Source organism: Sminthopsis crassicaudata, chromosome 3 (assembly GCF_048593235.1).
Source record: "Sminthopsis crassicaudata isolate SCR6 chromosome 3, ASM4859323v1, whole genome shotgun sequence".
Taxonomy (NCBI): Eukaryota; Metazoa; Chordata; class Mammalia; order Dasyuromorphia; family Dasyuridae; genus Sminthopsis; species Sminthopsis crassicaudata.
The window spans coordinates 610,159,605-610,176,393 of NC_133619.1; the positions used below are offsets into that span (position 1 = coordinate 610,159,605).

The 16,789-nt window shown below is 43.3% G+C and overlaps 1 protein-coding gene across 1 annotated transcript in view; it reads right to left on the reverse strand.

Annotated features, from left to right (window-relative positions):
- Window positions 1-16,398, reverse strand: part of ALPL (alkaline phosphatase, biomineralization associated) — a 42,100-nt gene extending 25,702 nt beyond the window's left edge. The window contains exon 1 of the mRNA XM_074305971.1: window positions 15,882-16,398. The gene's annotated coding sequence lies outside the window, so the exon portion shown is untranslated. The remainder of the gene's footprint in view (window positions 1-15,881) is intronic.
- Window positions 16,399-16,789: the final 391 nt, after the last annotated feature.

Genomic DNA, 16,789 nt, shown 5'->3' on the forward strand with positions numbered 1-16,789 from the left:
TTCCAATAGACTTGTGACGGAAAGATATTTCTATCCAAAGAAAACTATGGAGACTGCAAATCAAAACATAGTATTTCCCGCTCTGTTGTTGTTGCTTGTTTTTCATTTCAATTTTCTTATGCAGCAATTTCTTAATATGAAAATATTAGTTAAGCATGTGCAGTTCCTTTTATTTTCTGCACATGCTTAACTAATATCAGATTGCTGTCTATGGGGAGAGGGAAAGGAGAAGGGAGGAAAATCCAATACAAGATTTTGCAAAGGTGAATGTTGAAAAGTATATTTTGAAAAATAAAATACTATTTTAAAAAACGCAAGCAAGCAAATATGGGAGCAAAACCAGCCATGAGCAGAAGGAATAGAAAGGGTGAACTGTTTTCTCAGTGTGCAGGAATCTGCACTCTGATCCCTTAATCAGGGATTCCAAGGAATGAAAGACTAGACAACGGAATGAGTATGTTTCTTGAAGACAAAGGGACTCAGAAACATGCTGAAGCACAGGGACCATTCATCTGAGGATTAAAATATTGTCTGGATATTCCACATTTGGCTACCTGGGAATTACCTATTGAATCTTCCCATCCCAAGGTGGCTTATCTAAGTTAATAGGTAGGCATCCTATAGTTGAAGAACAATGCACTCATTCAAAGTACCTGCAGGGAAGATCCAAACTGGATTAGTGAGAAGCTCCATAAAATACTATTAGACCAGATAATCTAAGGTCCTTTTTAGTACTGACATGCTGTGTTCTTCCCTGCATAGAGTCAAGAATTGACTTCAGTCATATCTGATTCTTTGTAAGTAACCCCATTTGAAGTTTTCAAAGATATTGAAATGGTTGATCTTTAGTTCAGGGAGAGGTGACTTGCCCAGAGTCTCATAGCTAATAAGTGTCTGAGCCCAGATTTGAATCCAAGTGCTTCTAACTCCAGAAATGGTGTTCTGCCCATTGGGTCATCTAACAGCTCTGGAGTCAGGAAGAGATCAATTCAAATTTGACATTTACTAGCTGTGTGACTCTAAGTTTCAGTTTTGTCATCTATAAAACAGGGATAATTATAGCACCTATTTCCTAGATCTTTTGAGAGGATCAAATGAGTAATATTTACAGTGTTTAGCAAACCTGATAAAGAACTTGAGCCTATGATCAAAATAGCCAGCATTATTTATGTTATTTGTTCTTCAGGGAAGTGATGTCATGTGCCAGCAAGTTGAATTTAAGTGAGGGGGGGCCTATGTAAAGTCACCAAACTCACTTTCTCCTCCAGAGCCATCTGGGTCCAGTGACTGGCCCAGAGGGCTTCCCCCAATCCTAAAATCTTTTTACAGATAAGTATTTGGGCTGGAAAAAAGTATTCCCAGCATCACCTTTCCAACAGGGAAACCCTTCTTTTGCATGCTTAGATTTCTTGATACTACTTTCTTGAAAGGTCCAACTTGAAGCAGAAAAAACTTCTCCTTCCAAACTCTTAGTTGTTTCTCCTATTTGCTACTTTCCATTTCCAGATGCCATGATTTTCCCTGCCCCATTCCTCTCCCTTGGTTTCAGGACTAAAATAATCCCACTTTCTACAAAGCATTTCCAGCTGCTGATTGGTGGGATACTTGTTGGTGGGCCTAGCCCACAGTATCAGAAGCTTCTTTCCAGGTAGCTGCCTCAGGTGCTCACTATATTAAGCAAGGCTTCCCTTCTTTAAACTGTTCTATGCCTCGATCCTGCCAGTCCTGTTATCCCTCCACCTCAGGGCCATTCTCTTTTTTCCCTCAATGCCATTCTTTCTAGTTCTTAAGCCATATCCAAATCAACTGCCTGTTCTTGGAAAGGGTGCACCAATCTATTTCCCTAAGGCTCCAACCTACTCTCCAAATCCAAACATCAATTCCTTGGCCACCACTCCTACTTCCTCAATTAGGATGTAAGTTCTTGAGGTCAATGTCTCACTTTTTCTATTCTTATTATTTCAGAGCTTAGCACATAGTAGGCATTTAGTAATTCTTTGCTTTTTAGTGTTCCCAAGTCTATTATTGTCCCGACCCTATTTGAGGCTTTCTGTATCCTTCCTCCTTTAAAATTCAGATTTTAACCTGTAGTGAGCAGGAAAACCAGATCTGGGATTTAATTCAATAAAACCAGTTTCGAGACAGAGCCAAGATGGTAAAGCAAAGATAGGAAACACTAAAACAGTTCCTTCATTTGACAGCTCAGGAAGATATTTACCCAAGGTTACCCAGGGTAGCAATGGCAGAGTTGAGATTCAATCCTGGTTCTCGATCAGTCCTTCCTGATCATCCCGGTTACTAGTAGGCTCTCCCTCTGCTAAAATGGTACACTTGTTGCATCTTCCCCAGTAGAATATAAAGTCCTTGAGGGCAGGAACAATACTGCTGTTTCTCTATATAACCATATAGTCCAAAAAAATTCAAGCCCAGAGATAGAAAATTATTAATGTCATGGATATAGTCATATACATGCCAGAGCCAAGCTTCAAACCCAAGTCTCTGACATCCTTTTCATAGAATGAATTTCAACTGGTTGGCTCATTAAAACTGTGTAAAAGTTATTAGACTGAGAGTCCTAAAAGAAAAAGCTTTAATTAGCACAGAAGTTGGCAGACTCCCTGGGTGTTAGCCATTGAGTCCAGATAGCTGTGGTTGCTGATCAGGACACCCAGATATTGTGATTTACTGGGACTTGTCCCAGAAAGCAGTTCAACCTGTTTGGTGATGGTCACTCTTTGCTTTCTATATGTACAAACACATTCTTGATAGTGAAGAAGCAGGCAAGAGCTTCCCATTAAATGCTTCAGTCTTAAGGGGCTTGGAAATGAGCATGGAATTCCATAATCATAGTATGGAGAACAAAGACTAAGGTCAGATGACCTAGGCTGGAATCCAACCAATTGATATGGCTTATATTACTTCAGGCAAATCTGATTTTCTCATAAATGAGATTTTCCTCATCTAAGGGGGTCATAGGTGAAAACGCTCAGGTAGCCAAGTGGACAGAGTGCTGGACAGAAGGCCCCTAGTATTCAAACCATCCCTTTACTTCTGTTTACTATTTATTGGAGAAGGAAATGGCAAACCCATCCCAGTTTTGTTGCCAAGAAAACCCATGGTCATCTGGATCATGAGGATTTGGATGCAACTGAACAATATTAGACTATTAAGAAATATTTTCCTGATTTCCTCCTATCAAAAGGAAAACTTCCTGGAGGCCTGGCAGTACCTACTGGGGAACATTGGGGGATGGAAGGGGCACAACCTGTGGAAACATTGGTCAACAACCTGTTTAAATTCCAGAAGCTCCAATGTCAAATCCCACTTTTCCTTGCTACCTCTCCAGCAGTCCTCATCTCTGAATTTGTCCTGCCCTCACCTCTAGCTGTCCACTGCATGGCTTGAAGAGACTCCCAAGCCTTCTTCATTTCCAACAGGGCCAAATCTAGGTGGGACCTTCAGCTCTAATTCAACAATTGAATATCATGTACCTGCTGTGACTATAGCACTGGAGATTAAAAAACAAGACAGAGGACAACCTATCAGGTATTCAATTTAGATAAAAATACAGATCATGTAATTATAATGGCCAAGTTTGACCCAAAAGAGAAACAGCCTCCTCCTGTCTTTGCAGAGCTGGGGGCTTTGGGTGTGGAATATAATGACAAAGGCGGTTGAAGTGCTGGTTAGTTTTGCTAAAATGTTTTTTCCTTTTTTTAGAAGAGATGACTTAATAATTGTGATAGAACACTGAGCATCTATCCTGTACATTACAAAGCATTCTTAGACAATGAATGGCCTCATCCAGTAGCTTCCCAAAAATGGCCAAGTAAGCTTTCATAAATGACAATCAAGCCTACCTGAAGCGAAGATAAATATGCTCCTAAAAACAACTGCAAACAAGGAAGTGAGGGAAATACCTTTTTCACAATGGCACAGAGGGAACTGCAGGTAAGAAATGAACAATGTCCATCAACCACATGATCTTGAATAACCAGAAAGGGCCAATAAAGGAAACCCCAAAATGGGAATGTTATGGGGTTGGGGGGAAATGGGTGGAACAGGAGGCCTAGTATATACCTATGTAGTATACCTAGGTATGGGAAGGAGTGGTTTTTTCTTTTCCGTAAGTCATTGTAAGTTGGGAAGTACCACTGGTACTTTCATTCTAACTGAACAACCTAGAATTTTAGAATTTTATAATTTTTAGAAATTAGCAATTTCAGTTTAATATTGGGATGTAGGCCAGTGCAGTGATAAATCTGGGCCTTTATACTGGTTCTTTTCCCCTTCCTAGAATGTTTTGCCATCTCATAGTTCAAGGTATCACCTTCAAGCCTCAGGTCAAGTACCATCCCTTCATGAGACCCTTCCTCATCTTCCCAGTGCTTAGTGATCCTCTTTTATTTCCTAATCCTACATGGTGCTTCCCCCAGCAGAAGCTAAGAAATTATTCTTGTTATTATTTCCCTGCCATATTAAAAAAATGCTCAGGCAGGGGGTAGCTAAATGGCAAAGTTGGGAGGAGTTCAAATACTAGCTCTATATACTAGATTGTGTGATTCTGGGCAAGTCATTTAACCCCAATTGCCTCTCAAAAAAATGCTTAAACCACTCCAAAAGGTCTGTGTTGAATCCAGAGAAAGAACTATGGAGACTGGCTGAGGATTGAAACTATATACTATACCCTTTTTAAAATGTTTTTTCTTTCTCATGGTTTTTTCCCCTTTGTTCTGATTTTTGTTTCACAACATGACTAATATGCAAATGTTTAACATGACTGTACATGTATAGCCTATATGGGATTGCTGTCTTGGAGAATGGGAAGGAAAGAAATTTAGACAGAAAAATTTGAAACCCAAAATACAAAAATGAATGTTGAAAACTATCTTTACATGTAATTGGAATAAAAAAAAGGAAACTCAAATCAAAAAAAAAATTGCTCAGAAAAAGGGTCGTGGTTGAGAAAGGAAGCAGGTGAAGCCAGAATCTACTATGTTGTACAGACCCTTCCAAAAACATTCCATTTTTTTTGAGGTCGCTTCCAGCCCTAAAAATTCTAGGATTCTAGATTCCAAGGATGACCAAAGGGGCAGTTAAAAATGAGCAATCATTGACCAAGTAATTAATGTATGTTTAACCAAACCACAGATGAATTCCGAATGGGAAAGAAAGCTTTCATGTCTCTCCAGAGAAATGGTTTCCCCAAGTTACAGAGCTGATCTCCTTTCAAGCCCTTCTGTGCTCTGTCCTTCCTGTTCCCTCTTGAAGCCTTTCCCCTCTCCTGTTTTCCCCACTCCAGTCACTTCTAGTTCTGGAAGACCTTTTCCAATAGATTTCCAATAGAGATAGAGAGAAACTGGGATCCTTGAAAGAACATCTGGTGAACTAAGTCATTTATGAGGGAAAGATTTTGTATTGATTAGAGCTGAGAGCTAATGAGAATCAAGGTCAATCCCTTCATGTTAAAAACCTTATAGAGACCCCTTCTTATAATTCATAGATGTTTAAAAAGCCTCTTCCCAAGTTCAAATCAGGCATTTGCCAGCTCTATGATCCTATGCAAGTCAGGTCATAAGTCTTTCCAAGTTTTTCCTCAAACTACTACTTCTGAGACAATGGGATTAAGCAATTTGCTCATAAAAATCATAAAAGTCACAAAATTATAACGTGTGGGAAGCCAAATTTGAACTCAGGGCCAAGGATACTGTTCTATCCACTGCACCACCTAGCTGTATATAGTATTCCATCACATGGCACAATTTCTCCAGTTATTCTCCAATTAGTGGGCATCTCACTGAAAAAGAAAAAGCTGCCATATATGAACCCTTTTCTGTAATCATGTGCCAGCTAGTTCTAAATTGGTGGGCAACTTCTTTGACAGCTGCTATATAGGAATACTTTTTAAGCTCTTTGGGGTATAGTATTGAGTTAAATTGCTGAGCATAATTCCAAATTGTTCTCAAATTATTGGATCACATATTAGTGTCCCAGTTTTTCCACATCCTCTCCACCATGTAAAATTTTTCTTATGTTAGCTGATCTGATGAGTATAAAGTGATACCTCAGAATTGTTTTAAGTGTATTTCTTCATGACTATAAGGTAGATTTGATTTCTTCTGGCAACTGCTTGTTCATATACCCTGGCTATTTTACATCATTTGAGGAACGGTTCTTAACAGCCTTGACATGTATTCTGATGGTATAGATCCTAAGCATATTCTAAAACAAAGATTTAATCAGGTTTTCATCATAATTATCTGATAATTCAGAAGGCAAATGGGGTTCTAAAGGATATGCCTTGGGCTTAGGGCCCATCCTGCTTCCTAGCTGTGCCTTCCCTGAAACTCCAGGCCCTTTCCCTCCGTACTACCCAGAATTCCTTTAAAAACTGGTGAGGGAGCATCTCCTGCTGCCACCCAGATCACTTGTTAGAGCTCTGCTCCAGTGTTGTCCAGTTTACCACAATGAAACTGCCTTTTGACTGGGGCATAGTATACAGGTACAGTCAAAATTACCTCAACTGTCCTAATCACATCAGGAAGAAGTTTTGAGTCATGCTGGGGCCATGTCTGTTGATTGTCATCAATAAGCTCACATTTACAATTGTTTCTCCTTGTCAGAAAGACCTCAGAACCAAATCAAAAAAGCAAAACCCTTTCCCCAAAGTGAAGGGACTGCCCACTAATCCTTTCTGCCTATTGCTCTTCCACACACTCCTTTTTCTCCCCTATCCTAAGCTAACATGAGATCCATTTGCTTGGGAAGGAAGAGCAAGATGGCAGTTCTAATTGGATCTGTGAAATTTGCTCAAGAGGGAATGCTGTCCCAGTCCAGAATGTTGACACCGCCATTCGAGGTTTGAACCTTACAAGGCTGGATCAGAGCCAGGCTAGCCAGGCTAGCAGACATTTGATTGCTGGAAAGGTATCACCCCAAAGGAGGAAGGGAAGCAGTTGCTACAACCTCGGGAGATTAGGTTCAGAAAGAGGAAGCTTTTACACCAACCAACATTTGAAGCCAAGTTCTCGCTGATGAAGTGGTATTCCCCCCCTGCTCTGGGAGCCCAAGATAAAGTCTGTGTTCATACAGGCCCAGGAAGAGTAAGACCAATTATTCAGCTGATTCAGGAAACAGGTTTCTGGGCTCCAATTATCCAAATTGATGGTTTACACAGAACAGAATCCCCCCCCTTCCCCCCCGGAGGGGATGATTGTTTAGACCTCCAAATAGAACCAGCTTGTGAGTCCTCACAGGACCTACAGGTACAGGTCTTTTCATTTGTTGTTCAATCACGTCCAACTCTTGTAACCCCATTTGGGGTTTTCTTGGCAAAGAAAGTGCTTTACCATTTCCTGCTCTGGCTCAGCCACCTGAGGGAGATTAGCAGGTGGATTGTGGAGATTCAAACCTGGCTCCCACTCTTTTCTCTAGAACCCTTAATATGTCATGTAGTCTGCCCCTCCCTGGATCATCCCAGCCATCCCTGCCCTATTACTTCATCCACACATTGGATGATAACAATCCCATTTTCTTGGTAGAATCTTTCCTTCCAGAGACCAATGGTCACCTAGTCCAATCTCATTATATGGGAGGGAACTAAGAAGGGTGAAATATTTTATAAGCCAGTAAATAAAAGAGCTGGATTTGAACCCAGGCTCAGGATACTAGATCTAGAACTGGAAAGGACGTTTAGAGTTCACCTCCTCTGGCATTGGATCATAGGAGTCTAGATTTAGAAATGAGACTTTAGAATCCTTTGTCTTCCAAATGAGTCAGGGAGATTCGGTGACTTGGCCAGGGCCTTGTAAATAGCTCCACTGTGTCCTGTCCATTAAGCCAAGCTGCCTCTCCACACCAATGCCCTAGCATTCTCCTACCATCTCTGCCATTAAGCTTGCCATTGTCATCTTTGTCCTTCTAACATTAAATTCAGAGCAATAAGTTATCTCTAGGTGCCGGTTCAAAATCTAGCTCTGCTGTGTGAATGTGGGCAAGGGACTATCTCTGTTGGCTGAGGGCATCAGAGCAGATGAAGATGCCTCTCAGTGGCCCACTATGGTTAAGCACCCCTCAGGAATGTGCAGTTTGATCTAAGTCACCCCAGATGAGCAGGGTTGATATTCTAGATTCTTCTGGCCTTTACTCATGGAATACTCCTCAGCATCAACACTTGGAAGAAATCTGACTAATGTAGTCTAGGAATAAAAGCTGTTCCTGCTGAAATGTGCTTCCTTGTTCCGACAAAGCAAACTCATGAATGTTAGAACAAAGACCCAAGTCAGCCTGTTTTTGTGCAATTAAGTTTGCCAGTTCTAATGTATGAGGAGAGAGAGCACTGGCCTTAAGTGCTGAAGTGAAATCCTTGCTAGCATTCTCAATAAAATGCTACCATCCCAGACTGTCAACTGAGAAGGCATTTTGGGCACAATATAAGTATGAGCTGGACTAACTTACCTAATACAACAAATATGCTCTCATGTACTACAACTATTTACCATGCTCCAATTGTTTGGCTGTGCCTATGAGCCCTTTCTTTTTGCCATTGACCTCTTTGGGGTACATGTATCCCCCAGGAACCTGAGTCCAAAGTATGGTCAACCTCTACTAGAACAATTCCATATTTTCCAGAATGGTTGGGACCAATTCCCTTAGCTCCAACACTACAAGACAATAGTATTAAATGATGGGTAAACAAATAAAATGGAGGGGCTTACATTGTACATGCTGGGAGAAAAACTTAGCAGTGCTTTGCACATTAATGACTGACTGAAATGTTTATTGAAGTAAACCAGTTAAGACGCCCCCCAAGAGACCTACTCCTTTCAGTGTAGATGAGAAAACAAAAGGTGTGAGTTTTGTCCTGGATTCACCCATGTAGTAAATGGCTGAGCCAAGAGGAGTTCTCCAGCTCTAGCTCAACAGTTGGATGATTACAAAGTTAATAATTTTCTTTGATCACAGCTTGACTACCATGGACAGCAGGAAAGAACTTTTTAAGAATACAATAGAGTAGGGGCAACTACTCAGAAGAACCTGAATTCAAATCTGATCTTGGGGACACTTCCTGGCTATGTGGCAAAGTCACTTAACCCTAATTGCCTCAGAGAAAAAAAAAAAGCAATGGAATAATGAGAAAGCAACAAGATTAGACTGTAGAAATCTAAGAACTAGGATATATATAAATGATTGGCTTCCAAATGTTTCTAATGGAAAACACAGGCTTTGAGTAGGTTCTAGTAAATTTCTCAAAACTGGATTAAGGATTTTACATGTAAAATGACAATTGTTAAGAAATCCCAGCAATTCAAATCATCTTTGAGAAAGACTCATTCTCCAAGCCCTCATAGATCCTTCAAGATTCTTCCTTCAATCTTATCAGTGACCCATTATCCATCAGATAAAGGGGCCTGGCAAAAACAAGTAGTATATAAAAACAAATTCTCTGAAGTCTCAGATTACTTATAGCTCTATTGCTAATAGGATTAATTACATCCATAAGGTTTGAATTTTTTGAATTTTTTTGCTACATCAACTTGTTACTGGAAAACCAAATTAAGAGGTTGTATCAAATACAATTTATATTATATAATATATAAATACCAATACAATTTACTTTTTACTAGTGAATTTTAGTAACACTAAATAGGAAATCTTTCATGGGACTTGGAACCAGAGAAGCAGATCTGCTCCCTTCGGAGCCACCTATGATAATCCTTCAGCAAAAGTGCTATCACTGGTCTGGCAACAACAAGTAGCAGTTGGTGCTTTAATTGAAGCCTGTCAGAAGGTAGCATCTAATTTGCTTGAGATCTACAACTACCATGCCTTCAGTGTAATGCACTGATTTCAGACAACTCTGGAAAGCCCAGGATTCCTTAGTGCCGGGGATGCTCATTCATGCTGTTATCTTTCTCCCCTGCAAAAATGGCTTTTGCTACCCTCAGATCTTACCAATGCCAGACCCACTCCTTCTCTGGCCCTGTGTGCCATGGAGACTGTGGTTGTAGCTCTTGGTCACTCTTGGTTTCCCCTTCTTTGGGTTGTGACCTCTCACCTGTGCCAAGGGCAAGCTCACAGCACACAGGATTCCTGGAATGACTCAGGGCTTAGTGGTATCAGGAATCAGCTTGATCATTCAGGTCTATGAATCTTATCTACCAAATTCCAAGACAAATCTGACATTCTGAGGGTCTCAGAATCCCTCCCACAATCTTTACAGCTATGACTTTGATGTCCCCTAAGTCAGTTTATGGGCACTTAGGTGGAGTAGCTGGAGAGCACGCCTCTGTTCAGGTTTCTCCAAATCCAGCTTCAGACTAATTTAACCCCAATAGTCTTGGTTTCTGGTCTCACTGGGTGCTACATTTCAACACCTGATGAGCCTGGGGGGGGGGAGGAGGGAGAGAGGGGAGGAGAGGTGGGATTCTGCTGAATCTTAAAATGAGATGTACCATCCCTTATCAGTTCAAGGGTTCAAACATTATACTTGCTCCAAAAGCTGGAAAGGTTCAACCAGTTTCAAATTCAGGGGGAAGGCCACTTACTTAGGACTATGGCAAAGTAACATGAGAGTAAAGGAGAGGTCATCTCTAATAAGGGAGAGTGCAAAAAAATACTCAATCACCTTTAGTACAAGGGAAAGTGGGCTTAGTGCAAAGGGAAAGCGAATTAAAATACCAGGGAAAGATTATTAATACCAGGAGAGATTATTACTTTTGGACAGTGAATGAGGGAAGAAAGCATGAAAAATTGTCTCCCCACTAACCAGAGCTAGTGTAAAACAGACCAGTCTCAAATCTTCCCCAAGTCCTATTGAAATAGATCCTTGAATTGGTGTGACCCTTCTAGAAAAACATGTAAATGTTCCAAAAGTTACTGTGCATGCAATACCGCTTATAAGATCAATAAAAAAGATTTTTTGCAGAACAGCAAAAGACTGAAAACCAAATAGGTGCCCATCAAATGAGGAAAGAAATCATGGTCTGATTATATAATATTATATAATGGAACACTAATGTGGAATAATTTCAGAAAATCTTGGGAAGATTTGTATGAACTGATGCATGGGACAATTTAAGACACTAAAAATTACAAAAATAAATGAATAAATGACAAAAACAAATCATGTCAATGCCATGACTAACAATGAACATGAAATATGAAATCTAACTCCTGACACAAAGGGCTGAAATTCAAGATGTGTTAAGACTAACACATTTTTAAAATAGGATTAGTCATTGTCTATGTTACAAGGTGTTTTTTTTCCCCCTTTTCCAATGATTGCACAATTGTATTCATTTTCATTTCTCCATGTGCATAAAATCAGCCCACAGTGAAAGTGATCAACAAGCATTTATTTAGTACTCACTATGCCTGACACCCTGCTAAGCACATAGATGTTCAGAAAATAAATGAACCCAACTGTATTGAATGGAAGACTCAGACTCTACAAATTGCTTTCTTTTATTTGGATCCCTTTCGAGTGGAGGGGAGGGAGGGCAGAGAGAAGCAAAAGAATACAAGAGCTGGGTGGGGCTCAAAAATATTCCTTTCATAGAATAAAGGGCAGGGACAAGAAATTATGCTGAAGAAATTCAAGCCAGATAACTTCTGGAAGATCTAAATCTTAGAAGGAAGATCTAAATCAATTCTCTGCCTGCTCAGTCTCTTGACCTGGAAAATCCCACCCTTCCCATGTTGCTTGATTCTCTTGGAAGCCTTTGAGGCCAGCAGGAATTCAAATGCCCAGATCAAGAGGTCCCACATGAATGTGAAATAATAATGATAATGAGGAGAAGGAACTAAAATCCATGCCAACCCAAAGGAACACTGCAATTTTGAGTCAAGCCAGAACTCAAGTTACTGGAATTCAGCAAGCAAGCTGGCTTTCCTGGGCTGTTATAACCACCATCTTACAGTTAGATGAAAACACATCTGGTTTGACTTGTTCCTCATCTACCCCTTCCCCCCAATCCTAACCCTCCAAGTTTTTCCCCTAACTTTGTAAAAGCATGGAGAAATGCAAACAAAGGCTTACATATCACATGGAGGTTGAGAATTCCAACATGGAATTTCAAGAGCAAATGTGTTCACTGAATCAAGTCATGAGGGGATGGATGATGGGAATTAAGCAGCCAGCTAATGGCCACCATTTAGGAGCCAGAGCAAACCCAGAGCCTCAAACCACCATCCCCCAAGACCTTGGACTTAAGGAGCAATGAATGGCATAAAAGATGAAGGGAGGGAAGAAAAAGGGAATTCCAGATGTGAACATGCAATGTTAGGCCAGCTCAGCATTCCTGTGGCAACCTCTTAATTTCCTTACTGAGAATCTTTCTTTCCCAGGCTTCAGGTTTCACAAAGAATTAGGAGATGGGGTGGTAAAAAAGATCTTAGAATACCTGGGCATTCCTTATGCTGCCTTAGACATTAGCTGTGGAATCTTAGGCAAGTCACTTAACTCAAGTGCCTCAGTTTCCTCACCTGTAAAATTGGGGGATGGGGACTCAGACTTAATGGCCTTTCTTCAAGTTGTCCATTCAGTCAATATTGGTCAAACCTAGAACACCACCCTCTACTGACTCTAGTGCTCTTTCTACTATGCTTTATTACCTCACAGAAGGGAAGGACCTTTATATGCCCAACTAATGCTCTGTTGACCCCCTCCCCAACCCCACCTGCCATATCTTTCACCAAGTCTTATTTGCCTTGCTGAAAATTCCTTTAAGGAGAAGCAAAAGCCAGTTGCCATTATTCAGGGTTTGGAGTGGTCAGGAGGTCCTATTTTGGAGTCCCGGGCTCTGCTTGTCCACACAGTTTGCTGCTTATTAGCATCTCTGGGAATGGGGAGGAAGCAAGAGAGTAAGCCGTATACAAAGGTGATCTACTGAATTATTTCCAAAAATGAGGCTGAAACCCAGCCAAAGGGAGCTAGAGAAGCAATCTTGTAGGAGCTGAAGGAAAAGCCAAATTGTAGAATGTGTATGTGTGTTGGGAGTAGTTTTGATTTTCAGGGCTTGGACATTGAGGAAACAAATTCGCCCAGTCAACTCATGGAACCATTATTGAATGATTCATGATGGATCTTAACTTTGGAATCTGAATTTCTAACACTGTTCAGACTTCCAAGGATTGACTTAGAATACCCTTTCAGGTGGTAAAAGGGCATTCATTATCTTTAAAGTCAGAGGGGGAGCCACCAATGGCCTGTGTGAGCTTAAATCTCTCAAGACCTAGATGACCTCATTTGTAAAATAGGAGAACCTTAGCTCTAAGCCTTCTTATTCTATTCTAACCATATCGGATTGTTCATGAGAAAGCACAAGATTTCGGGATTTGTCATAGAGCTAGGAATTCATCAAGGTCCAACTCCAGTGCTTTCCACTCAACTGGAATCCTCTGATGTATCCTGACTTCTTGTGTGCTGAATACCCAATTAGCCTCAGAAGCTGTTGGGGAGTGAGAGAAATCAGGGAAGGAGAAGAGAGCTTCCAATCTTCGAGCTAAATTGTGTCAAAGGACATTTCCCCAGAACGCCGAACCTCAATAAAAATATTCTGAGCTACGTGCAGTTGACCAGTTCTGCATACAAAGCAAATGAATGAAATTTTACTATATCACCCACTGACATGCTCCTGACCTGGTTTTTCCATGCCAGCTAGCTCAGGCCATCTCATTTGGCACAGGACTGGCTGAAAGAATTCAGTGGCAGAAGCTGTTTCCTTAGCTTGCCCCTGGCTCCAAAAAACTCCAGCCCAAAAATGACGGTTTACCCAATTCAATTCCGGGTCTTTGAGGGTATACATATACATATTGGGGTGAGGGGTGGAAGTGGAGAGTGGGAGAGAAAGGAAGTGATGAGGCTTTGAAAAGGATAAAGAGGGAGGGAAATGTCCAAGCAGGGGAGGAGGAAGAGCTTTAGGACTGCAAGGCAGGCCTGGCAAGAATAGATGGGATAAGACAATTATTTTCAGGAAGGAGGAGGGGATCAAGAAGAAACAAAGGGGATTCCAGACATAAGGGAACACCCCTTTTTTATCTGCAATTTCCTTTTCATTCATCCTCAGAAAGACAATCAAAAGGTCAGAACGAAGACAGAATCAGTTGGGGGGGGAGGGTTAATTGTCTCTAGGAATGTCTTTTAGGATGAGATCCCTTCAGTTCCTAAGGAGCTGTGGCCAACAAGCATTTATTAAACACGTAGTGTATGCTAGGAACTGGAAATTGGGAAAACAGATTAAAAATTTTAAAAGATTAAAAAAATAAACTCCCTCCTCTCAAAGAGTTTACATTCTCTCAGCTTTGATTTAGAACAAGACAAGTGGCTCAGTTCAGGAGATAAAGTGACTTTCTGCTTTCCCCATCCCCCAAATGAAAACACCCAGGATGCCCCATCTCTCAGGCCTGATGACACTAAGGGCTGGCTTAGTTCTAAGAGTTTGGTGGCTCCAGACAGTGGAGTTCTATCTCTAATCCACCTCTACCCCATATTTACTGACTGGTATCTCCACCCTCAAGTCAATTCAGGTAGTTAGCTAACAAGATACAAAATAACTTGGTTGTAGACTCTGGAGCTCTCTAAATTCAATACCCTGGCTCACTAAATAAAGCAATCTGATTTTTAGTTTCTTCTGCAAAATGGGAGTAGCCTTTAGAATTCACGTTATACAATGTTGCCATGCTCAAATAAGATGTGCTCTGTATCAGTTCTACTTGTATCTGCAACTTTTTCTTAGGATAATGAATGTGAAAGACTGGAGACACAGAAGGTCAAGGCAGAGAAGGACATTAAGCAGTTCTCTCATCCAGCCCTCTCATGGACAGAGGGGGAAACTGAGACCCAGTCCCAGCCCTCTCATGGACAGAGGGGGAAACTGAGACCCAGTCCCAGCCCTCTCATGGACAGAGAGGAAAATGAGACCCAGTCTCAGCCCTCTCATGGACAGAGGGGAAACTGAGACCCAGTCCCAGCCCTCTCATGGACAGAGGGGGAAACTGAGACCCAGTCCCAGCCCTCTCATGGACAGAGGGGGAAACTGAGACCCAGTCCCAGCCCTCTCATGGACAGAGGGGGAAACTGAGACCCAGTCTCAGCCCTCTCATGGACAGAGGGGAAACTGAGACCCAGTCCCTGTGGTAATGGTAGCCAGGAGGCTGGTGGAAAACCTCAGCTTCAGGTGGGGGAAGGAGGAGGGAGAAAAGAAGCAGCTGCCTTCAAGTTGGGAGTTCCAGTTGGCCCTGCCTCCCAAGGTAGCCTTGGGGAAGGTCCAGTTCCCTCCAGCTGGGTTACCACCCACATAGCCTCGGCCTCCCGAATCTAGCTCATCACTGGCTCCAGAAAGCTCCCAGAGCACCTAGTGCACTGTACTGTACTTTGTCCGCAGCTTCCTCCCACCGGGGAGCTGGAAGGCACTTGGGGAGCACTACTTGGCTTTGCCAAGCATCGCTCACTCCCCTCCCCCCAGGGCTGACTGAATGATAGCGGGAAAAGCCCAGCGTTTGGAGTGGATGCATCCAGGTTTGGATCCCGGCTTTGCTACCTACTTTCTGACCCTCGATTTCCCTAATTGTAAAACTGGGGGTTCCCCAGCTCTGCCCTCCGCGGTCTCTCAATCCTAGCCCTCCGAGGCTCCGCCGCCTCTGCCCCCACGCATCCCCCCTTCCCGCGGTCCCCGCTGTCGCGTGGCTCATCGATCTTCTCTAGCACGCGCGCACATTTGCACACACACGCACTCACCCACAGAGACACAGACACGCACGCATACACTCCCTCACGCACACACGGCGCATCCGGCACCGGGCAGAGGTGCCCAAACTTCCCAGGAGGCCCGGGTGCTCGGGAGCGGGGCCACTGCGCGGACGCCGAGCCCTCGCCTTACCTGTTCTCGGACGCTGAGCTCGTGCAAGTTGAGGAGTGGGGAAGCCGGGAGTCCTGGGTTCGGAGTTCAGAGTCCCCTTGGTGCCGGGCTGCACGCAAGAGCGGATGACCCCAGTCCGCGCTCCTCCGAAGCTTTTAAAGGCAGCGATCCCAGGGGATGAGAAAGCCGCGGGGCCCCTCACCACCCTTCCCCTCCGCCCCCTCCTCCGCCCCCAACCCGCCCCCAGACTGGAGGGAGGAGGAGGAGGGGGGGGCGGGGGAGGAAGAGGACGAGGACGAGGAGGACAAGGAGGAGGATAAGGAGGAGGGAAGCCCGGGAGCTGTCCGAGCCACGCGGCTCCGAGTGCCCCCTGCCGCCCAGAAGCAGGGGTGGCGGGCGGGGGAGCGCTGGCAGCGAGCCGAGGCCAGCCTCCCGTCTGAGTCCTGCCCAGGGCTGCCGAGATGTCGGTGTACCGCACCCTCCATCCTCTCACAGGACCCGCTCTCCCGACTGAGCCCTGAGCCCCTTCCCCTCCCCCTCCTTTGCAACCCGCAGGCCCACTCGTGGCCTCTCCCCCAGCCCTTCAGAAACCACTGGTGTGCGAAGGAGGGTGATTGCATCAAGTCGTGACTGCACTCAGCTCTCTAAGAGATGGGGAAAACGGTTCACCTCGAAATTCTCGAGGATTCCTTACAGCCCTAACCACGTGATCTCGCCCTCCCTCGCGTTTTCTGGCTCTCGCCCCTTTCTGCCCATTCACAACCTCCGACCTTTCCTTCCCTCCCACTTGGGATTCTTCCTTCTCAGAGATCCTGCTTTCTTCCTCCTCTCACCTTCCCTCAGCCTTCCTCCCCTCTTCTCTTCCCCTTTATTCCATCCCCTATTTTGGGAAAACCAAGTTTTGGAGAAGATGGGAGAGAAGAAAGTAA